Here is a 25357-nt window from a genome sequence, read left to right as displayed (position 1 = left end):
TCCCTTGTCTTAGCGGGGGCCCCATATTTACTCGACGCCATCTTGGTGGTCGTCCGAGGACTCGTGTGAGATGTCTAGAAGGTAGCGTAGACCCCCCTCCCACCCCACACTGCTTACCACATCCGCCGTCGCGAATGTCCTGGCCCCGGGAAATTCCCAGGAGGGGCCCGTAGCCCCTCCTCCCCAGGGAGGGGCCTATGACCGCCTTCCCTTTCGGCGGCCCCATCCTTAGAGGGTACCGCCTCCCCGTGTGAGGGGCCAATGGCCGCCTCCCCCCGGGCGCTCCCATCCATAATGGGTGGCGCCCCACCTCTAGGGATCTTCCAATTACTGCTCACCGATCATGACCTTACCGCCACAGGCCGGATAGTTGACCGGCTATCCGGACCCCCCACAAAACTCCTACTAACGGTCATGGCTACACAAACTCTTTAACCAAGCTATGAAGTCTCCTATGAGTAAGATATTCCCCACCCGGGACAAATGGACCCCATCCTCCAGATACATATGGTCCCCCCGGATACATCCATGTGGAATACAATGCAATTTTTCTGTACGAAACAACCTACCCAGTTTGTTATTAACCTTCTTTACCGTCTGATTCAAAGCTGACACAGAGAGGGCCCCCCGCCACACCTTCCGAGGAATCATGTGTGACCATGCAATCGTGCACCCCGGAACCCTTCTCGCCAACCAACTTACTGTGGATAAAATTAACTCGAGAAGTATTCGTCGACCAATCGTCACCAAATCATTGCCCCCAAGATGCACTATGATTACAGATGGCGGTGACCTTGTCCGCCCTAACAGTCCCTCCATAAAACTTTGAAACTGGTCAATACAGAGCCCGCCCCTTCCGTGGAAGGTCACCCTGTACCCGTATTCCCCAGCCACGTGAATCATGTCACCTGCTTTGAATACGTCTGCGGCGCGCCTCACGTATGAGTGGCCAACGACCCACACCACTCTTTCCTCAGCCGGTGATCTTTGACCGCTGGTCCCCAGGTGTCGGGTCAACTGCACAGTCCGCCCCGCAAAGCCTGCTCGCGAAACTGTAAACCAAACAGAAAACAAGAAGCGTGAGTGCATGACATTAGCTTCACAACATGTGCAACCGCACATACCTTTTATAACAATTCGAGGACCAACGCCCCAACTGTTTCACCTTTTCAACACTCAGACCCCTGGCTGTAGCCTCCGTAGCAGCCCCTATCCGGAAGGAATGGGTCCCAAAATCACTCGGGTTCAAGCCCGCTGCCGCGATTGCCATTGTTAACACCCGCTGAAACTGAAACCTAGTCAGTGGGGTGGCGTCGGTGTGCCTCAGCAAGCTTCCCCCCCATGATGCCGCCCTCTGCGCTAAATACTCCTCCACGCATTTTACCGGGCACATGGGAGACCCCGGAATCCGCTGGACTACCACACTGTCCCCGATCGCTCCCTGATCGGTCTTGGACCTGGCTATTGAGACTACCATCGTCTCCCCCTTAATTTGAATGTGTTCTCGACACAGACCTCCCCCCGTATCCTGCTTATTCCTCGCTACCAGTTCGCTTACCCACATAGCCCCATGGAATGCTAATGCAAAAGCGGCCCGGAACAGCACCGTCTCTGATTGAGATGAACATGTCGCAGGGAGTACGGACATTAACAGGGACAACCTTGCTAGACCTATCGGGTGCCTCTCATCCACTCTACGACCCTCAAGGCGTTGCCACCCACGCAGTGCCTTCCTTACGAGGAAGGACGATGTGGGGTCCTGGATGCCATGAGCCCGCGCCATGAAGGAAATGGCGGCCCGGTGCCTATTGGCTGTAGCCACTGATCTGCCTGCCTGATGTAATGATACCAGAAATTTCAGGACATACTCCTCCTGCCCCCAATTCTCCCCCCTAGCTGAACCCAAAAATGACCAATAGGAACGGAATGCTCCCTCATATGCCTTCCTTGTCCTGGGTGCTAGACTCTCTCCCACGAGGTTTTGTAATCCGGGGCACCGAGCGACCAGAGAGCTTCGGGAAATGGTGCCGCCACCAAGTCCGCTGAGGGCAGAAAACCCCGGAAGGCCTGCATATGGGAACAAGAGAGTGCATCAGCTGCCTGGTTCAGTACCCCCGGCACGTGTCTTGCCCTAAAGTGGACGTTTAGTCTCATACATAGCAGGACAATTTCTTTCAGCAATCTCAAAATCCATTTGCAGCGTGCTGCCTGATTATTGATACATTCAACAACGGTCATATTATCAGACCAGAACACCACAGAGCGATCACGAAACCCCTCTGGCCATGTTTTCAAGGCCCCCAGAATGGGGAACAGCTCAAGAAACCCAATGTTACCTGTGAGCCCACCATCGTGCCACCACGCCGGCCATGTTCGTGCCGACCATCGATTACCAAATATGGCGCCAAAACCCACACTCCCTGCCAAGTCGGTCCACAACCCCAGCTCCTCGGAGGAAGCTGGCGGTTTGTTCCGCACGACGGGACCGTTGAAATCCGCCAGAAATGCAAGCCATATGCGCATATCCTGGCGAACCTCTGCTGACAGTTTTGTGCGGTGGTGCCCTTCCTTGAGGCCAACCATGGCTTGTGCGATAGAGCGGGAAAAGGGGCGAGCCATCGGTATCACTCTAAGGGCAACGTTAAGCTGACCCACAGCTTGTTGCAACTGATGGAGAGTTACTTTTCTCTCGCCGAGGCACATTTCAAGCGAGGCCTTTAATTTCATTACCTTCTCCTTGGGCAAACGGAAGCACCCCTCTACAGAACCGAGCTCAATTCCCAGAAACTCGAGTGAAGTAGATGGCCCCACTGTCTTGCCTGGTGCCAGTGGCACGCCAAATCGTTTCATGAGATTACAGAATTCCCTCAAAGCCTGTGCACATTCCGTGTCCCCGGCTGCCCCCAGAAACAGAAAATCATCAAGGTAATGCATAACCTGCGTAAAGCCCGTGGCTCTGGTGAACGCCCATTGCAAAAAAGTACTGAACTTCTCAAAATACGCACAAGAGATGGAGCAACCCATCGGCATACATTTATCCATGTAGTGTGGATGAGGTAGCAAAGGCCCAAGGATTTCAAGGCTTTAGACAACACTTGAATAAGTGTGGTTAGTTAGCGGATGGAGACACACTCGAAGCTCTGGACCTCTTGGGCTTCAGGGTTAAGGAAACAGTTTTAAGAAGTTGTGAGTGTGATCTCCACGTAAGATTGGTTTTATTTGCCAGGATTAATATCCGTTTTTTCAGCTCGTGATATTAAGGACAAGAACATTTCTGTTTGTAGAAAGATTACTTTATTTTAATTCATACGGTGAGGACAGCCGACACGTGTTTCGCCCCCTCTTGGCGATTTGCGCCGGGGCTTTCTCAAGGCTAGATGAGTTAATTCACGTCGAAAATTCCTGTTACAAAAGTGTGTACATTATCCTTGGTATAAAAATATAATTCTTCAATGATAAAACATTTCTTTTTAGGCTAATGCCTACAATCCTAAGGTCCTCCCAGCATGGCGATTCCTCGTTCGCGTCCTAGGAATCGCCATGCTGGGAGGACCTTAGGATTGTAGGCATTAGCCTAAAAAGAAATGTTTTATCATTGAAGAATTATATTTTTATACCAAGGATAATGTACACACTTTTGTAACAGGAATTTTCGACGTGAATTAACTCATCTAGCCTTGAGAAAGCCCCGGCGCAAATCGCCAAGAGGGGGCGAAACACGTGTCGGCTGTCCTCACCGTATGAATTAAAATAAAGTAATCTTTCTACAAACAGAAATGTTCTTGTCCTTAATATCACGAGCTGAAAAAACGGATATTAATCCTGGCAAATAAAACCAATCTTACGTGGAGATCACACTCACAACTTCTTAAAACCATTTATCCATGTAGTAGCGTCCTTGAAACACAAAACCTAAGAGACGCTGATCCTGTGGGTGTACCGGGAGCAACCGGAACGCTGACTCGATATCTGATTTAGCCATCAGCGCTCCGGGCCCCAGGCGATTCAAAATGGCGACGGCCTCATCAAAGGATGCATACCGCACCGAACAAACTCCCGGGTCAATCGCATCGTTCACCGAAAGACCCCTAGGAGCGGACAAATTATGGATTAACCTAAACTCACCTGGGTCCTTCTTGGGGACTACTCCCAACGGTGAACAAACAAAGTTAACAACTGGCGGGTTCCCATATGGTCCCGCAACCCGACCTCGGGCCACCTCCTTTGCAATCTTTGCCTGTACCACCGCCGTATTTTGTTGAACCGATAGTTGGTTTTTACACTGTGCTTCCCCCCGAAAGTCCCCCGCCGGGATGTGGAAACCATATGAGAAACCGTCTCGCAACACCCCGGCGGAGACTTGATCAGGGTATTCGTTCAGCCAAGGGATCATTGCCATGATGTCAACGGGAGTAGGTAACGGTGCCCCTCGGTCGATATTAGACCTGTTTGGCCCCTCCTCTACCTCCTGTATCACCATTCTTGGCTCTGCACAAACTCTCGGGGTGTGAAGACTGCCCGCACCCTGCACACTCATGCCTGAACTTGCATGTCCCTTGTGGCCTAGTGCACTTGCCTCTGTTAAAGCTCCAACAGACCCCTTTTCTCCCCGAGTTCCCATTATTCTTTGTGTGCTGATCACTGTTGGCGCCCGCCCGAAAGGGCGCCACCAAATAATGGCGGGAAGACTCCGCCCCATTCCCGCCAATAGAAGACGACTTCGTCGTGTTCGGCATAACCTGTTTCTGCCAGGAAATGGAGTCGAAACAATCCCACGTCAGGGATGAGTCGTGCTCCTTGGCCTTACGAAATTTGTTATCATAACCCATCCATTGATTGCCTTCATACGTTTCATAAAATTCCATAATACGTGTCTGGTAACAAGCTAATTCCGACAATACTTCAGGCCTACGTTCCCCCATGATTGCAGTGAACATTCCAAACGCCCTGGCCCAATTAGTGATCGTTTCATCTACTCTGAAACCCGCCATTTTGGCACGCCATACACTCGGATGCAACAACTCCTTCTGATTTTTAACGTGCTCTATCTCATAGTGATCGGTCAACAGTGAAAACATGTACACATAGTTATCCGCCCAAATCCTTTCTTTCACATCCATCGGGATATGTTGGACCACCTTTGACCCTCCTTGAGGGTAACGATCCCTCCCCCGCCATTGGCAACGGCTGCTTACCCGAACCAGTAGCTGGGTCTGTTGTCGCTGCTGTTCCAACGCTCGACGCCGGTTGTTCCGAGGGAACCTGCGGGGAAACAAGAGGACAAGGTGCCTTTGCAGCATCTCTCGATTGCCGCAACTGCTTCATTATTAACCTGGCCTCTTCGGCCGTGTCTCCCGGTGCCACAGCACCCTCGTTGTTCCTGCCTAACCACGCCGCCAACTGGGCGGCCAGCTCGGGAGGCATATCCCCCTCGTTAACAGGTGTAACTACCACAGGGATCGGCTGTCCCGCGTTCGGGATCGGAACTGGGGCCTCCACCGGACTGACCGGGCTCGCCGGAGGTGACTCGGGGAGCGGGGCCTCCCCTCCTGCCGCCCTATTCCTGGCCCTTTTACCTCTCCCGGCAGGGACTACTCCCGGCAATGCTGGTCCGATGACTTTCTTCGGTCTACCCGTACCATTCATTGCCGCCATCTGCTTCTTCATGTTCGCCATGTCCTTCACCAGCATGCGAAGCATTTGTTCGGTCCCAACCTTCTTTCCGACCTTCTTACCAGGCATCGTTCACGGATATTTGACTCGAGGTCCTGGATCCAAAGCTTCGGAATCACTGAAAGGAGAAACACAAAAATTACAAGTTCTCAAAATTGGCTCCTTGTTCCATCTCGGGCTCACGTGCAACGAGGAGGTGCAGCTTCCAAGCACAGGAATAAGAGGATGCTTCCTTGGATTGTTGCTCCTTTTATTCTTCCTCGGGAGGGCGTGGACCCTCCTCCAACCGCCTACGGGGCGTGTCCAACGGTGTAGGTGTCTAGGACAACCCCTCTTGGGCGGGAAAAGGCGCGCCCCGGCTACGCCACTTCGGGCATACCAGCCGAGACACGCCTCCCGCCCAAAATGGTTTCCCGGGGGGATCGGGGCACCCAACCATACGTTCGGGGGGACCGAGTGGTCGCCCCTTTCCATGAGTCTTTTAGTGCGTGCAATTGTGCGTTTCAGGGAGTCAATAGAGGGTAGTTGACCTGAAGCATGGGCTGGGACTTTTAACAGTTCTTCCTTAAGGATTTGTGTTGTTGGTTTATCACTTTGTGTGCTAGCAGTTTTAATACTTTCTAAAGCATCTCTTATTTCAATTTCTGTGACATTTGGGGGATGATTGTGTTCCCTGGTAAATAACACATTAGTTTCCTCAGTAGTAGCCCTCCCATAACATTTGTTTGAGTAATATTTGGTACACGTCCCAAAAACTTTTCTACCACTTTGTCTTTCCTGATTATAAACATAACCCATATAACATAACAGTAATTTATTTTTCTGTGACATAACAAATTCTGCACCTTCTGTCATTTTGTTTTACTTGTTCTAGGAAAGAGTAGAAAGAAACAAAATCAAAATACATATATTTCACTTTGTGGTGCAAACATAATTAATGATGTATTTATACTTACAGTTACTGAAAGTAGTAATCACAAATGCAGAACTGTATTTTGAAGCATTTTCTTGTATGTATTTCTTTATTTACTGTTGGTATGAAAATATAGAAATGCTAAGTTAATGTTTACACATAACAAACGTTTTTCCTAGGAAAAAGCAGTTTTTTATTTTGCTTAGTAGTACATTTGATGTAAACATTACATATACTTACTTGTTTAAATAGTTGAGTTGTAGTATTTGGTGCAGTATATCAAGGTAGTAAAGTTCAGATCTGTAGAGAAGATAGAATAAATAAATGTAAATTATTATAAATAATATTTGGAACCGTTGGGAAATGTAAAATATTTAAAAGTATACTAACTTCTAAATAAGTAGTTTTCTTTGCTGTAGGTAGAATAGATGTATGATGTATTCAGAATATCTGTAGAGGAAAGATAAAATATATAACATGGTGTTAAGAACATAGCTTGCGTTTTTTTCGGAAGTTTTAGACAAATTACAAGTGTACTTACATTTTTTACAAGGGTAGTCTTGTCTTTTGGTATAGTTGATGTTGGATGTTGTTATAGGATCTGTAGGGAAGATGTAATATGCAAGATATGTTGTTTAGAAAATAGCATTTTTAATATTGGGTGTTTAATAACAAAAACATATATACTTATATGTTTAATTATTGTAGTTTTATACATTTGTAGTGTTGAAATAGGAAAATCTCAGAATATCGGTGAATAAAATGTTTAAAATAAAGAATGAATCTTGTAAAATAGTGTTTAAAAACAGCAGTTGGTGTATAACAGAGCATTAATATATACTTACTATCTGATTTTCTAGGTGAAGAAATATGAGCATGTATTAGGAATTTATTTGGAGTAGTTTCTATCAGAAATGTAGGAGGAGAAAAAAATAAAATAAGTGCAAGAGTTAGGAGATATAAGTAAAATAGTACACTACTAATTTAGATTTCTAAATAATGCACTGTAACTTACTTGAATAATTAGCTAGTGAGCTGGATCTTTAAAGATGTTTGTTCAGGAACAAAATCTTCAGAGTGTTGGCATCTTCTTTCTATAGAGTTAGCAGCAACATATGGTAGAATGCATGTATCCCTTTTATAGTATGTGTATTTTGTGTGCTTTGATTTGATTGGTTGTAGGATGAAATGAAGCATTGTATAGGCTAGTTTGAATTTTTTTTTTGTCAATTGGTGTGTTTGTTGATGTGAGAATGGTGGTATGTGGTGATTTCCGCATTAAAGCAGGTTAGTTGTTAAATAAAATAGATGTGTAAGTGAAAAAAAGTAATGATAATGTTTGTTAAATGTAAAGAATATTTTAAAAATGATAGAACGCATTTAATAGAATGTATGGCAAAAGTAGATAAATAGGAATGCTATAAAAGTAACAGGTATTATATGTAAAATGTATTTTGTATAGAGCAATGACTTTTATTGATGATTAATATGGTATTTTAGACATGAAAGGGTACAAAAATGAACTCGATATTTTTTGTGAAAACGATATTTTAGTAGTCTATATTTTAGTAGTCGATATTTTTGTAGTGTTAGGGGTAATTTCATGATAAACGATATATTTGTAGTCGATATTTATTTAGGCAATATTTATGTTCTCGATATTCTAAAGAGTCGATATTTTTGACTCGATATTTTTGTTGTTTGTGTAATAAGTATAGAAAGTCGATATTTTTGTCGTCGATAATTTTTCAACAATATTTTAGCAAGTCGATAATGTGACCGTCGATAATATTTCAGTGATCCCTGGGGGACACAGACCGAAAAGGCCCTACCTCCAAATGTCACCAAGCTGACATGAGGGCAAGCAAGGAGACTGACCTGTGATGAACGAAGCTGGCGGGCCGGTGCATATGGCTTCAAACGGTCCTTGATATATTTGGGGGCTTCACCAAACAAGGATTTATGTGCAATGCACAAGCCCTTGAAGCTTACCCTTTGCTTAATAGTCAACCAGTGCAATTGCTGCAGCAAGGGGGTAGCATGTGTTCTACGGGGCAGTTTAAATATTAGCCTAGCTGCATCATTCATGACCACCTGGAGTTTCCTGAGAAGGGTACCAGGAAGGCCGATGTATTGTAGTTTAAACAAGATAGTATTATAGCAGTCATCACCGCCTGCATAGTGGTTGAAGACAGCAGAGTCAATAGTTTCCTGAGTTGACGTACCAACCCAATACAGCTCCCCACGACAGCAGACACCTGGGTCTTCATGGTCAATCCGGTGTCCAGTCTGATACCCAAGCTTTTCACTGTTGGTACTGGCGTTGGAGTTGTACAAAGCTCTTGGGGCCAAAAAAGGGTGGACCGTGGGGAAGAGACTGGGGAGAGTACCAAAAACCTCAGTCTTATCAGGGTTCACCTTTAATGAATTTAAGGTCATACAATTCATCGTGAACCGAAGAATGTTCTGGACATTCTGCTGTGAGTCACAGGAGTTGTCGACGTGGACTATTAAGTGGGTATTGTCTGCGTAGTTGAACACCTGGCAGTCTGCCTTTGCCAGAGCCTCTATCAGAGGCTGGAGATAAATGTTAAAAAGTAGGGGCGACAATGCCGAGCCCTGCGGAACCCCCCAGCAAAGGTTGCCCTGCTTAGACATGAGGTCTCCTAATTGGACCTTCTGCGATCCACCAAGAATGAGGTAAACCACTGAAGGGCCGTCCCAGTGACTCCCATCCTCCGCGAACGTGCTAGTAACTGCCCATGATTCACCGTATCAAAGGCGGCTGAGAGATCAAGTAGGATTAAGGCTGAGTGGATCTTCTTGTCTGCTGCCAGTTGTAGATCGTCCAAGACTGAAAGCATGACCAACTCTGTACTGTTATGCACACGGAACCCAGCTTGCCAATGATGCAGCAGGTGATGCTGTTCCGTGTATGATGCAAGGGCTCTCAGAACATGCAGTTCGAGTACCTTGGCCAGAAATGGAAGTTGGGAGATGAGGCGATAGTTTTTCAAATTCCTAATGTCTGCCCCAGCTTTCTTTATTAGAGGAAGTACTATCGCTTCCTTGAATTTCTGGTGTACTGTTCCTGAAGTCAAAGATAGATTCAGGACAGACAGCACCTCAGCCTCAACCAATGTTGGGAATGATTGTTTTGAACACCTTTGGAGGGTACATGTCCTCAGGTGACCCAGATTTCACTTTGGCCACTAAACAGGCTAGATCGTCTGGTTCGAACACAGGAAACTGAGACAAAGAGAAGCCCAGAGAATTGGAGGGATCCTCCTCCACCAAGAACCGGCAGGGAGTGATATGCATATTTTTAATAGCTGTAACAATTGAATTGAATTGAATTGAAATTGTTATTCTATAGCGCATGGCTACCCGAGAGCATCCCAGCGCTTGGAGCCGCCGAAGCAGAGAAGCTGGTATTATTCTAATGTATACTTAGTTATTAGGTTTCGGGAATAGCCATGTCTTAAGTTTCCTGTAGAAGGTGAGGAGGTTAGGCTCTTGCCGCAGGGAGAGGGGCAGAGAATTCCAAAGTTTTGATGCATTGTAGGAGAAGAGGCGACCTCCGGATCGCGACTTTCTGATTCTCGGAATTTCTGCCAAGTTGAGATCATTGGACCGCAGATTCCTGGCTGTATTGTGGGGTCTAATAAGGTTGGCGAGAACTGGAGGACCCTTACCCTGAAGATTTTTATGGGCGATACAAAGGGCCTTAAAATGTATCCGTTCTTTTACCGGCAGCCAGTGAAGTGATCTTAGTGCTGGTTTAGCTGAGGAGCGATGGTAAGTGCCAGTCAACAGTCTCGCTGCTGCATTCTGGACCACCTGGAGCTTACAGATCACAGATGCCGGGGCTCCCAGATAGATCGCATTTCCATAGTCAAGCCTGGATAAGATCAAGGCTTGGACCAGGATAGTTTTGGCCTTATCCGGCAGCTGGTGCAGAATTTTACGTACAGATTTTAGCAAGCCAAAACAGGTGGCCGCTGTTTTCCTGGCTTGTACTTTGAAAGAGAGATCCTCGTCTAACCAGAGTCCTAGACTCTTGATCTCCCTTTTTGGAGTAGGCCCAGGGCCCATACAGGGTGGCCATAGTGTAGCAGCATTGAAAAATGCCTGTCTGCCTAGCAGCATAAGTTCGGCCTTCTCACCGTTAAGTTTAAGGTGAGACTGGGCTCTTTTCAAACTGGGCTGCACTGCGTTCCCGGCCCGAGTTGGAACTGCCCCAGCCTTCATAAATTCGGCAATCTCCAGCTATACACCGGTTAGAGAGCTTCGCTCCTCTTCTCAGTCCCTTCTCTCTCCCTCGCTTCAGGAAGGCGAGGATGGGGGGGTGAAGTTTGCAGTCCTTGGCCCTACTTCCTGGAACTCCCTCCCCCCCAACGTTCGATCCATCCCACTTTACCCTGATTTCTGTAAGGCCTTAAAAACCTATCTCTTCCTGCAGGCATTCTCAGCCTAGTCCTCCCATAGCTGCTATTTGGGTTCAAAAGTCCTTAGCGCCAAGAAACCGCTAGGTAAAAGCGCGCTTTATAAGTGTTTTTAAATTCAAAATTCAAATTCAAAACTGGCTCATCCAGTTGGCCATTTCATCCAGACTCACAATGTCCTCCACTTTGGTTAGAAAGAAGCTCTGTATGTTATCACAGTCAACTTGGTTGGTGACTGGTTTTTGCTCCATCGACAGACTCAGCCCTCTGAGTGTGATGAATGTATCTTTCTGCATATCACTTGCCTCACTAATCCGGGCTTCATAGTGGGTAGAATAAGTTCTAATAAAGGAGGCCTTATAATGGGCCAATTTAGCTTTAAAACTAACCTTGGCTTCTGGGTCAAGAGATTTCCGCCATGAACGCTCGGCTTGATGCAGGGCTTGCTTTTCCCCTCTCAGTTCATGCGTATACCAAGGGGCCCCTGTAGCGCCATGCATGATCCTCACCCTCCGTACGGGGGTGACTTTGTCAATGGCTGCCCTTAATCGACATGAAAGTGCTTCAAGTTCTAAATCTGGGTCCATGGATACCGATCTAGGTAATGATGACCTATTCAGAGCATCCCTCAAGTTAGTGGCCTCTAATTTACGCCAGTTCCATAGAACCTTCCACTTCGCCGCCACCTGCTTAAGACGACTGTCAATCAGAAGGGAGAGGCTGACCAATGAGTGATCAGACCAGCTGCACGGCATACAGTCGGCCTGGAGATTAACAGTGGATGTGGTCCAGATAAGGTCCAAGGTGTGACCCTTCTCATGGGTGGGGGACTCCACAATTTGACGTAGCCCTAGTGTGATCATAGCATCGTCAAACTTCCAGGCCACGCCATCTCTCGTGGTCAGCTCCCAATGGTAATTAAAGTCCCCAAGGACCAAGATGTGTACATATTCAAGCAAAAATCGCTCATAACTTCAAAAAACAGATCGTTGAAAAGGGGGGAAGGTCGGGGGGATGGTACACCACTACCACTATCAAACATGAGGCAGTAAGCCCAAGATTAATCCCCAGGACTTCTGCCCCATCTAAGCTTTCTTCCACTATTCTCTCTGAAGCCATATTCCTACGGCTAAAGAGCGCAACCCCTCCCCCTCTTTTGTTGCCTTGGCGGTTGTAAGTCCAGGCGTTGAATTCAGGAGAGAGAACGGCCGCTAAGTCAGGACTAGATGCCTCGTCAAGCCAGGTCTCTGACAGAGCTACAATGTCCAGCTCTGTCTCCTGTACACATGGTGACCCATCCCTAGGGTCACATGGTCGGGGAACATGGCGGCTGGCTGACGAGAGAGGCGAGCCTAGGGAATCAGCTCAGAAAGGATGATGGCTGGCGGTTGCGGTTTTGCATTGAGTCCGAGGAATACAGGAATACAGTGTGGCTGCGGAGCAGTTAACGAGACAACAAGAACAATTGTGGCGTGGATCGCAGCCCTCTATAGTCTCCAACAGAGCGGTAACCTGATTGCTGGATATTATGATACTTAAGCTACGGTAAGGTAAGGTTGTATGTGTCTGAATAGTATCTTTAATACTCCTTCTGCCATCGGACATGGCTCCGCCCCCCCTTAGGGAGTTGGAGTCGGGCGGCGGAGAGCTGGAAGAAACTCCGTACAATTGAACTGTTTTATGTGGGTAAGCGAGGTGCTTTTGTTAACCGGCAGTGTAGGAAAAATAATAAAGACTTAGAGAGCATCAAATCTCTTAAGCCTAGAGCTGGTAACTTGGGATTGCTCTGAGAGTCAGGAGTGCCTGGACAACTCGAATACGTTGTGGATAAACTGCAAAGGTCAAATTATTTTTCAGTAGGGCCAATTCGGAATAGAGACAGGGTTAACATTTACTTTACAGGTAAGGAGGACTGGATGGAGAGTGAGCCCCATTCCCGGGTATTAGTATCAAGTACACATCATCGTGCAAGTTCATCTGGGAGGGAAGCTAAGGCAGCCACACCTGATCATATATCCTCATACGACTTAAAACTTAGCAGAGAGAATACGAGTACTAATATGAAAGGTGAAAGATCCTTGTCAGTAAAGGGTAGGTATCAACTTCGATCAGACCCGGACAAAACTAAGAAAACGACTGCTAAAGACAAAGGTAGTGACTCTCCTCGGATGGAGACTCCTAAGACCCCTCTTACAAAGAACACCAAAAAAGCACCAATTAAAAAGTGTGGTTCAAGAAAGTTGCAGACATTATCTAAACAACTACCATCCCTTAGGTCGTATTTTAAAATAATGAAGCAGGTTGCAGGTTCTCAAGCGGCGGAAGGAGCTACGGGAGTTAATAAGACCTTACCAAACAGTGTATAAAAAACAATGTCCCCTGAGCTTCATGGTATTCCATTGAGGCTTGAGAATCGCTTTTCCCCTCTTATGGAGGCCCAGGAGAACTTCATGGAGTCACTTCATAATGGGTCTGAAAAGAACGTAAATGAGCCTAATGGAGCAGGTTTGAATGGCGCTATGAGTGCTGCTGTGTCGCATGTCATACATGAGGAAGACGCTTCAGGGACCGCTGGGGGTCAGCTAGTGGGTCTTCTAAACAGTTTGAGACGAGAAATTTTAGCTAAATTTGAGACTTCTGAAAACAATCAGAAAGAAATTCAGGATAGGGTGAGATCCTCGAGAAGAAGATTGACAGATTAGCTAAATACCCTGAGTACCTGGAAGTGGAGGTGAAAGCTTTGGGTGAGACTACTGCCTCTAATGTCAGCGAGATCGAGTAGCTTGAACAAAGGAATATGGAATTACAGCAGGAAATGGAAAGACTCGAGCTCCAGGCTAGGAGAAACGATATACGTCTTCTGGGAATTAAAGAACATGCAGAAGGGGCAGACTTAAAAGGTTTTGTTTGTCGATTGTTGGGTGAGCTACTCCCAGATAGAGCGGATATTGACTGGGGAAAAGAGCTCCAGAGAGTGCATAGAGACGCATATAGGTTATAGCCAGGGAGGAAAGCCTCGAGGATGATACCTGTCTATTTCCTCAACTATACAATTAAGGATCTTGTTTTTGCCAGGGCATTAAAAGAACGGTCATCGACTTTCGGGGATTCTACGTACTTAATACGCTCTGATATGGGTAAAAGAACAGTGGAGCGGCAATGGCTTTTAGGCTAAAAAATGAACGAACTCAGGCTCAAGGGTGCGCAAGTACATATAAAATTCACCGCCATGTTGAAGATCATGTGGAACAATAAAATTTATAAATTTCTTGAGCCGGAGGAAGTAGATGCCCTGTTAAAGCTGATGGGAGGAGCAGAATAGAGTGTAGATTTGTCTCAGGTCGCCCGAAGGAAGACAATTTGTAAAGAATCTGCAGATAGGATTGAGTCACGGTTCGTGGGCATTGACAAAGTAGGGATAAGGTGCTAAGGAAATATGTAGTATGTAGTGGAATGCTGTAACTTACAACAATATGCCAGTACAGTAACAGTGTTTATTTGTGTAAATATGTGGATGGATATGTAGATATATGAGTGTTAACTTTGAGCTAGGCATTTAGGCTCGCCTTGTTAGCATGGGGGTATCTCGAAGGCGCTTGCGCCCTAAGAGATAGTAGGGGGGTAGGGCACAGGGTGTTGGGAGCATGTGGAAGAAAAGAGAAAAAAGTAGTGTCCTCAACCTGCCATTTAGTGTGTCTATTTATTGTTACATTTCTTGGCCTTTTTTTGCATATTATGAGTTGATGACTTTTTTATATTATAGATTTGGAGGGCAGGAGTCTCTTCAATTAATATATGAGTAAGAATTTAGTATATCTCTCCTCATGGAACGTGAATAGGGTGAGGTCTATAAAAAAATTGGCCCGCATTATGGAGTTTCTTAAAAAATATGAGGCTAATGTTATCCTTCTACAGGAGACACATTTAGAAGAGAATGAATGTTTGAATAAGTTTAAAAAATGGTCTTGGGTTCAGGATATTATTAGCTCAAATCATAAGAGCAAATAGTGGTATTATAGTGGGAGGTGGATAGCTAATATTGAAATTCAGAATAGGGGGATGGAATATGTTAGTTACTATAGTCCAAATCAGTATAATCCAGACCCCCTGATTAAATTGGAAGCTGCCCTTCTGTTAGCTAATGCCCCAGTGATTATTGGAGGCGATTTTAATTTAGTCCAAAGACCTGAGTTGGATAGAACCTCAAAAACAAAGTATAATACCCCTTTACACTCAATGGCTACACTCAAAACATTGATGCAAGAACTACATTTAGTGGATGTCTGGAGAGCCAAAATGGGGAATGAGAAGGGCTACACTTTTTACAGTAAAAAATATGGCCATCACTCCTGCATAGACTATTTTTTAATTGATCAATGTCTATATGAGGAAGCTGAAAGGGTTAAACATCTGTCCGCTAATCTTTCCGATCATTCTGCTGTATCCCTTTCTTTGAGATTTCAAGAAAAGAGAGGTGTAACAAGATGGACTCTGGACCGGACAATTTTATTGAATGAGGCTATCCAAGTAAAGTTGCGAGAATAGGTCATGATCTTTTTAAAAGCAAATAAGGGATCAGTGAAAATTCAGGTTATTTGGGATGCCTTTCAGGCATTTTTAAGGGCTGAGGCTACATCTATTATGATTGTGAAGAACCGTAGTTCTAGGAAGAGAGAGAAAGACCTTCTGAAAAATATTCAAACTAAGGAGAAGGAATTACAAAGGGCCTCCTTAGTGTCTTTTTGTAGGGTGCCACTCCTTACTAAGAAACTGGAGAGTCTCCAATTAGAATATAAGAGAGTCTTTTATAACATCTTAATAAGCAGATGGAAGGTCAGTAAACTCCTGATTTTTTCACATGGGGAGAAGAGTGGTAGGCTTTTGTCTTGGAAGGCCAAATTTGATAAAGTTCAAAATCAAATTAGCAGTTTAAAAGACCGCTCTACTGGACAGATTTTGGATACTAATGGAAAAATTGAAGCTGAAGTGGCCAAATTATATACTGAGGAAATTGCGCCCGGGGTGAAAAAGATTAAGGATTTTCTGGAAAGTGTGGAGCTCCCATCCCTAAATGAACATCAGAGAGAATATTTAGCTTCTGGAATAACTGAGGAAGAAATTTGTGCACAGATGAGAAGGATGGCAAGAGGAAAGGCGGCGGGCCCAGATGGCCTTCCGATAGAATTGTACCTATCTCTAGAGGACAATATATTATCAGTGTTTAAAGAGCTTTTTGATAATATTCTGAGAGATGGGGAGGAACCCCCGGCATCTTGGGCTGAGGCTACAATAGTTTTCATTTTAAAACTAATCAAGGACCCACTGGCAGCTGAAACCTATAGGCCCATATCCCTTCTGAACACGGATTATAAGGCGTTTATGGGGATATTGGTGGCAAGGGTCGCTAAAACTCTAAAAAGTGTAATACATAGCGATCAGAGGGGGTTCATTCCTGGAAGGCAGCTTAAAGAACTAACTGGCACAATGCTGGGGACAGTGGACCTGGCAGAATGTTATAACCTTCCAGTAACTCTGGTCGCAGTTGACGCTGCTAAAGCGTTCAATCAAGTCCACTGGCCGTATCTTTGGGAGTCTTTAAGAAATGTTGGATTTCCTAAGAACCTATGAAAAACAGTTCAGTCACTTTATGAAGTGCCCAGACCCAGAGTTTGAGTTAACGGGGAACTAACTGATTGGTTCAATATTATGCGGGGTACAAGGCAGGGATGCCAGTTGTCCCCCTTGTTATTTAATATTTATATTGAACCTTTTGCGACATCAACTAGACAAGATTCTACTATTATCCCATTTAGATATAACAACTTTGAGGCAAAGCTAGCATTATATGCAGATGATTTAATTCTCTATACACATAATCCTGGGGTTTCCATTCCTTGGGGCCCATTAGGATAGAGGGCGGATCGCCCCCGCCAGGCTGGCGGTAGCCACCGCAGGCCTGGCGGGGTGATCCGCCCGCCATCCTTGCTCTAAAAAACCCCCGCCATATTAGGATAGCGGGGGAACCGTGGTGGATGGTAAGACCGTCCGCCACTTTTCCGCCCCGGTCGCAGGTAATATTCGGTATTTCAAAATCGGTAAATGTGATTTACCTACATCTGGCCCTAAATGCCCTGTTAAAGCAGATGGGAGGAGCAGAATAGAATGTAGATTTGTCTCAGGTCGCCTGAAGGAAGATAATTTGTAAAGAATCTGCAGATAGGATTGAGTCGAGGTTTGCAGGCATTGACAAAGTAGGGATAAGGTGCTAAGGAAATATGTAGTATGTAGTGGAATTCTCTAACATACAATATGCCAGTAAAGTAACAGTTTTTATTTGTGTAAATATGTAGATATATGAGTGTTAACTTTGAGCTAGGCATTTAGGTTTGCCTTGTTAGCATAGGGGTATCTTGAAGGTGCTTGCGTCCTAAGAGATAATAGGGGGGTAGGGCACAGGGTGTTGGGAGCATGTGGAAGAAAAGAGAAAAAAGTAGTGTCCTCAACCTGCCATTTAGTGTGTCTATTTTTTTGTTACATTTCTTGGCATTTTTTGCATATTATGAGTTGATGACTTTTTTATATTATAGATTGGGAGGGCAGGAGTCTCTTCAATTAATAAATGAGTAAGAATTTAGTTTATCTCTCCTCATAGAACGTGAATGGGGTGAGGTCTATGAAAAAATTGGCGTGCATTACGGAGTTTCTTAAAAAATCAGAGGCTAATGTTATCCATCTAGAGGAGACACATTTAGAAGAGAATGAATGTTAGAATAAGTTTAAAAATGGTCTTGGGTTCAGGATATTATTAGCTCAAATCATAAGAGCAAATAGTGATAATATAGTGGGAGGTGGATAGCTAATATTAAAATTCAGAATAGGGCGATGGTATATGTTAGTTACTATGGTCCAAATCAGTATAATCCAGACCCCCTGATTAAATTGGAGGCTGCCCTTCTGTTAGCTAATGCCCCAGTGATTATTGGAGGCGATTTTAATTGAGTCCAAAGACCTGAGTTGGATAGAACCTCAAAAATAAAGTATAATACCCCTTAACACTCAATGGCTACACTCAAAACATTGATGCAAGAACTAAATTTAGTAGATGTCTGGAGAGCCAAAATGGTGAATGAGAAGGGATACACTTTTTACAGTAAAAAATATGGACATCACTCCCGCATAGACTACTTTTTAATTGATCAATGTCTATATGAAGAAGCTGAAAGGGTCAAACATTTGCCCGCTATCTTTTTCGATCATTCTGCGGTATCCCTTTCTTTGAGATTTCAAGAAAAGAGAGGTGTAACAAGATGGACTCTGGACCAGACAATTCTATTGGATGAGGCTGTAGAAATTAAAGTTGCGAAAAGAGGTCATGATCTTTTTAAAAGAAAATAAGGGATCAGTGAAAATTCAGGTTATTTGGGATGCCTTTGAGGCATTTTTAAGGGCTGAGGCTACATCTATTATGATTGGGAAGAACCGTAGTTCTAAGAAGAGAGAGAAAGACTAAGGAGCAGGAATTACAAAGGGCCTCCTTAGAGTCTTTTTGTAGGGTGCCACTCCTTACTAAGGAACTGGAGAGTCTCCAATTAGAATATGAGTGTCTTTTATAACATCTTAATAAGCGGATGGAAGGTCAGTAAACTCCTGAATTTTTCATATAGGAAGAAGAGTGGTAGGCTTTTGGCTTGGAAGGCCAAATTTGATCAATCAAATCAGTTCGAAATCAATTTAGCAGTTTAAAAGACAGCTCTACTGGACAGATTTTGGATACCAATGGAAAAATTGGAGCTGAAGTGGCCAAAATATATACTGAGGAAATTGCGCCCGGGGTGAAAAAGATTAAGGATTTTCTTGAAAGTTTGGAGCTCCCATCCCTAAATGAACATCAGAGAGAATATTTAGCTTCTGGAATAACTGAGGAAGAAATACGTGCACAGATGAGATGGATGGCAAGAGGAAAGGCGGCGGGCCCAGATGGCCTTCCAATAGAATTGTACCTATCTCTAGAGGATAATATATTATCAGTGTTTAAAGAGCTTTTTGATAATATTCTGAGAGCTGGGGAGGAACCCCCGGCATCTTGGGCTGAGGCTAAAATAGTTTTAATTTTAAAACCTATTAAGGACCCGCTGGCAACTGAATCCTATAGGCCCATATCCCTTCTGAACACGGATTATAAGGTGTTTACGGGGATATTGGTGGCAAGGTTCGCTAAAACTATAAAAAGTGTCATACATAGCAATCAGAGGGGGTTCATTCCTGGAAGGCAGCTTAATGAACTCACTGGCACAATGCTGGGGATAGTGGACCTGGCAGAATGTTATAACCTTCCAGTAACTCTGGTCGCAGTTGACGCTGCTAAAGCGTTCGATCAAGTCCACTGGCCGTATCTTTGGGAGTCTTTAAGAAATGTTGGATTTCCTAAGAACCTATGAAAAGCAGTTCAGTCACTTTATAGAGTGCCCAGAGCCAGAGTTCTAGTTAACTGGGGAACTAACTGATTGGTTCAATATTATGCGGGGTACAAGGCAGGGATGCCCATTGTCCCCCTTGGTATTTAATATTTATATTGAGCCTTTTGCGACATCAGGTAGACAAGATTCGACTATTCTGCCATTTAGATATAACAACTTTGAGGCAAAGCTAGCATTATATGCAGACGATTTAATTCTCACAGAATCCTGGGGTTTCCATTCCTTGGGGCCCATTAGGATGGCGGGAGGATCGCCCCCGCCAGGCTGGCGGGAGCCACCCTTGTTCTAAAGACCCCTGCCATATTAGGATTGCGTGGGGGACTGCGGCAGACGGTAAGACCGTCCGCCGCTTTTCCGCCCCGGTCGCATGGCGACATGGGGGGAAAAGGTATAATATGGTGGCGGTGTCTATCAGACACCTCCAGCCATATTATGATGGGCAAATTTGAATGCCTTTCCGTGGCGGCATTGGAGAATCCCTGCGGGGGCCAGTTGGGGGCCCCCAGGGACTCCGGGGGTGTGGGAGGTGCACACGGCGGGGTACCTATGGTACCCCCCGCATTTCAAAGTGCAACATGGCAGGCACCGCGCGGCGACGCTTAAAGCACCGCACGCCGCAATGGTAAAAATATAGGATGTGCCCGCCAGTGTGGCGGGCGCATTGTAATTGCCAAGGCGGGACTGCCGCTCCTATGGCGGGCGGTCCCGTTTTGCACAGGGAAGGCGGGCGGGCAAAATCCGCCCGCCATCCTAATGGGGGCCCTAGTCTGCCGTCTAAAGTGTAGTTTTTTGGGAAGGTTTCGGGGTACAGTGTAAATAGAGATAAAACAGAAGTGATTGAGCGGAATCAACTGTCTCAGACCTCTGGGGTTAAACTTCAGATGCGATACCTCAGTATTATAACTACTCAGAAATTAGCGGATGTCCCTACTGTTAATTGGAGAAAGATTAGTCAGGAGGTTGGGAAACTGTTGATCAGATGGGCAAATCTCCCTCTTAATTTATATGGTAGGGTTAATTTGATCAAAATTATCATACTCCCAAAAATAACTTTTCTTTTTAATAATATACCCCTCCCTTTTGATAAGAATGAGGTTGCAAAGTTACAGGGCAAGATTGGAAGTTTCGTTTGGCCGTCAAAATGTGCTCGTATTTCATGGAAAAGGCTGAAGAGAAGGTTGGAGAAGGGGGGACTTGCCTTGCCAGATTTATGGGTTTATGCACATGTTTTTCATTTTTTAAATATATGAATTTATGCCAGATGATTCTGCATTAGCCTTTATTTATGGAGCATTGCTGACGGATCTATGGGATGAGCAGGGGCAGTTCCTTTTTAAGTTTGGGGACCCAAAATGTTTCAAAAAGGTTAGACTTAAGATCTTGTTACAGGCTGTGAAGAACTGGGTTTATATTTGAAACAAATTGAGAGTACCTTATTACTCTGATTACTCGCCGATTTGGGGTTCCCCAGGCACTCCAGAATGTTTGGACGACTTGCTTTGCCTACCATTGAAGCAAGCAGGTATCTCTTGGTGGGGAGATCTAAAAACAGGTGCAGATTTGAGCACGTGGGAATCTCTGATGTTATTTACTCATGGACAATTAACTAGATTCAAATATTACCAACTTTCTGCTTGGTGGGCTAGGCAACATTGGGAGGAGCAGGAGGATGACGCCTGGTTAATTCAAGCTATGAAAATGGGGAAAATTATTAAAGGAGCCTTGCTTTGTGGTATCGAACTTTAATCAAGCAGAGGATGATATCCAAAAGCTTTAGCGAAACGATGTGGAAATATTAATTTGAGCGGGTGTGGTTGGCTTCTTTTGCATTGCTCCTGGAGACAGTTAACCCTGCATATCTTAAGCGTAATCACCTTTTACTCTTTATCGGGTTTACTGGTCCCCTGCGAAGTTGACAACATTTTCTGGAACTCAGTATGTATGTTCAAGATGCCAAGACCCCCTTGCAAATTATAGTCATATGTTTTTAACTTGCCCAGCTATCACAACATTTTGGATTGACATTTGCGAATTTTTGACCGATGTTACAGGAATTCAGATAGAAATTACACCGCTACTTATACTTTTTGGACTAGGCCAAGATAGTATTTTGGCTTCAAATAAAAGGGCAGCCAGATTAATTTAATATGTTATTTTATTGGGTAGACGAGAGATCTGTAAAGCTTGGAAATCAGCTGCTCCACCCCTTTTCTCTGAGTGTATAAACAACATTATACGTATAAGTCAATTAAATATGAAGTGTGACCCTAGAAGTCAAGAGAAGGTTTGGGTCATGTTGGTTGACTGGTGTCAGAGGAATGGGGTCCAATGATTAAGTCAATTAATAGCTGTTGGTCCTTGTCCCCCTCATGCCATGTGTGTAAGGGGTGGGAGTGGAAGCAGCTAGATCTCTTGTGTGGAAAGACTCTATTTCCATCCGGCCCTCAGTAAGGGAAGCGGAGTATCCCCTACAAGTTAATTGGCAGAATGAGGACCAAAAAAAAATGTGCTCCCACACAATTAGATTATACAGCCCCAGATAGCCTGTTACCTGACTACCCTTCACACAACCATCCAGTGCTCTGCAAAAAGAATCTACACATTCAAGCCAAGTTTGGCGATCAGACTTCTTGTTGTCCTAAACTTTACCTTGTGCTTCTCTGGGGTGAGACCATACCTAGTGATCAGGGCAACCTTCATGGCAGAGTAGGTGAGATTCTGTGCTGGCCCTAGGACTGTCAAAGTCTTCCTCCCCTCTACCTCAAAGGGCTTTCAAAAATCCCTCCCCCCTAGCGTATGTCAGGGACCTGGTACAGGTGGAGAGCTGACTAATATCTCAAAAACCAAGGGGCATATTATCAAGACTTTATTGCCACTTTATCGGCAGGAAACTGCTGCTAAAGTGGCGATGAGGGGATTGATAATATGCCCTTGTGAATTCCCATAGAAGCCCAGGTTAGATGTATAATCTGGGCTTCTATTGGAATTCTATGGAGCATATTATCAAGCCCCTTATCGCCAATTTAGCAGCAGTTTCCTGCCGATAAAGTGGTGTTCATTTTATCGCCCAGTCTATATAACATGCCCCCAAGTGTGTATGTCATCCTCCCTTCTGTAATCCTTTATTATATCCTTGGGAATGTACACCCTCTCCTCGGACTGCACGGGTCAAACGTTGCCACAATTTGTGCTGGACTCTGCCTGCTAGGCCTTGATGTCCAGCAATTCCCTTTCCTCTAAAGCAAGGGGTTTCTCCTTCTCCTTCTCTTACTGCTTGTACTCCAATTCCTAATTTTTTGCTTTCCAATTCAAACTTTTTGTTTTCCATTTCCCACTTGAGTTTCTTAAGCTCTTGCTTATTCTCACTGGACTGTCACCTGTCCTTCAGGTCCTCTGGACACAGAATTCTAGTTGACACACCGCTACCAGTCCTGGAGAGTGCTCCCCCACAGGCAGATCCTGAGCTCCAAAATCCACTTGTTGGCTTTGTACCTCCACATTATCATTCGCAGCCTCCCCTGCTTCTCTTGCTGCCAACCAGGCTCTCAGCGCCTTTTGCAGTTTCCCTTCCCTAGTAGAACTTTTAACAGGGCAATTGAGATCCTTGCCGATCTGTTCAAGTTGAGGAGTTGTATAGGACCTCAGCGTCTCTATCTCAAACACAACCTCTCCAACTTCAAACTTCTGGCACACCAAGTTGAGACATGATTTGTAGATCCAACAATCAAGGGTTGTCAAAAATAGGAAAAATCAAAAAGCAGTATGTAGTCATGTAATGGTCTGCACTATGACGTAGTATACACCAATCACTGTATGTTAGGTACAAACACAAGTCCTTTCCTCACCATTAATGTTAGTAATGGGGATCTCTAGTTGGCAGTGGTATGCACCCTGTCCAAGTAGGGACCCTTCCTTCTCGTCAGGGTAAGGGAGTTACACACCCAAGATAACCCCTGCTCATCCCCTTGATAGCTTGGCACAAGCAGTCAGGCTTATCTCAGAGGCAATGTGTAAAACGTGTGTACATAAAACACACACTAGCACAGTGAAAACACTACAAATGGACACACACCAGTTTAAAAAATAACACATCTTTATCTAAAAAAACAAGGTCAAAACCACAAAAATCCAATAATACACAACTCAGTTCAGTTCATGAAGCTTTATTCGGTACAAAAGAATTGACCATAAAAGCACAAATGAAAATACATATACAGAAATCATTAACATTTTGTAAAAAGGTTTCAATACAGTACAGACCAATATGCTAAAATATCATGCTTTTACATACACTGATAGATTTGATTAAAAACGTGCCAGTATAAAAACAAATATCAGCAGATTTCATGTTAAAAATAAGACTCATTTCCTCATCCACTGTACGTACCCCATATTTGACAAATAAAGGCTTAAGGTACAAAATTTGATAATTCAGGTACAATTTACAAATAAGTAAAAAGTGCAGGGTGCTCTGTTTTGATATACCATCACACTGACACGGTCCTTCAGGATGTTGCTTAATGTTAGGCAAAGACACTAACTCATGGACAATTCCGAACCTGAGTCTGGTTAAGACAAACTTGTGCGAAGACCTTGTTACCAGCACAAGGTACGGCGGAAAGCCTTCAGTGAGAGAGTATTTACTGCAAAAGGAAACAGTTGTCATAGACCGACACGAAGAAGCCCTCTTCTTTGCCATATTGTCCAAAAAGATTGCTTTCACTTCTGATTTCGGTATAACCAGTGCAGCCTTAGGGTTGGCCAAAACATCAAGATTAAAAATTTGTGAATAACAATCTATAACATATTTTATCCAAGGGATTTTCCTATACACGTCCAGTGAAAGACAATCTGCAATTATAGATCTGTTTAAGGTCTTTTCATCCTGGAGCCAGATAGAACGCCATAACATTAGTGGTCTTAAGGCTAAAAGATCATTCAAATAGTTAATGTCTAGTTCCCGATGGGTCAATGCAGTGGCGGCTGATGAGGGCAGACATAAGAGTTTCTTTAAAAAGGAACTTTCCTCAAGCTGCAATTTATGGGCACTACTATGACCCCAGATAGCCGCCCCATACAATGCGATACTATCGCATCTCGCTTGATAAATTTGTAACATATCTCTTGTTCGTCTATCCCTAATTTTTGCCGCAAATTTAAAAATACCACGGGCACTTTTCGCCATTTTATTACTGACATTATTAAATTCATTAGACCACTTTCTATCATGGGAAAAGGTGATTCCAAGATAACAGAAGGAATCGACTGATTGCACCTTATTACCGTCAATGAAAAAGGCAGTAGGTTTCTTATTTTTAGCCCCACAGGTCATGATATGCGTCTTGTCCTTATTGATGAGTAGTTTCCTGTCCCTAATAAACATAGAAAATGTATCCATCAATCTTTGCAGTCCCAGAGGGGTCCTAGAAAGAAGCACGGCATCATCAGCATATAATAACACCGGCAACGATACGCCTTTTTGCCTGGCAGCATCTGCTTGAACACCTTTTAAAATTTCATCAATTTGATTGATAAATAAAATAAACAATAACGGAGCTAAAACACAGCCTTGTCTTATGCCGCGTCGTACACTAAATTTGGGGGTACATTCTCCCTTGGTTCCAAAACGTACACAGGTTTGCAGTTTTTGGTACATGCCTAGCAAGTAAGAAAATAATACCCTCAGGAGCGCCCATCCGCAGCAAAGTGGGCCATAAAATTCCGTGATCAACCATGTCAAAGGCGCTGCTTAGATCAGGAAAGCATAAATATAAAGCGCCACCTTTGGCTTCTACATATTTCCCAATTATGAGGTCAAGATTCAAACATTGGTCCAAAGTGCCCCTACC

Source organism: Lissotriton vulgaris, chromosome 1_1 (genome assembly GCF_964263255.1).
Source record: "Lissotriton vulgaris chromosome 1_1, aLisVul1.2, whole genome shotgun sequence".
Classification (NCBI taxonomy): Eukaryota; Metazoa; Chordata; class Amphibia; order Caudata; family Salamandridae; genus Lissotriton; species Lissotriton vulgaris.
This window is presented reverse-complemented; position numbering follows the sequence as displayed.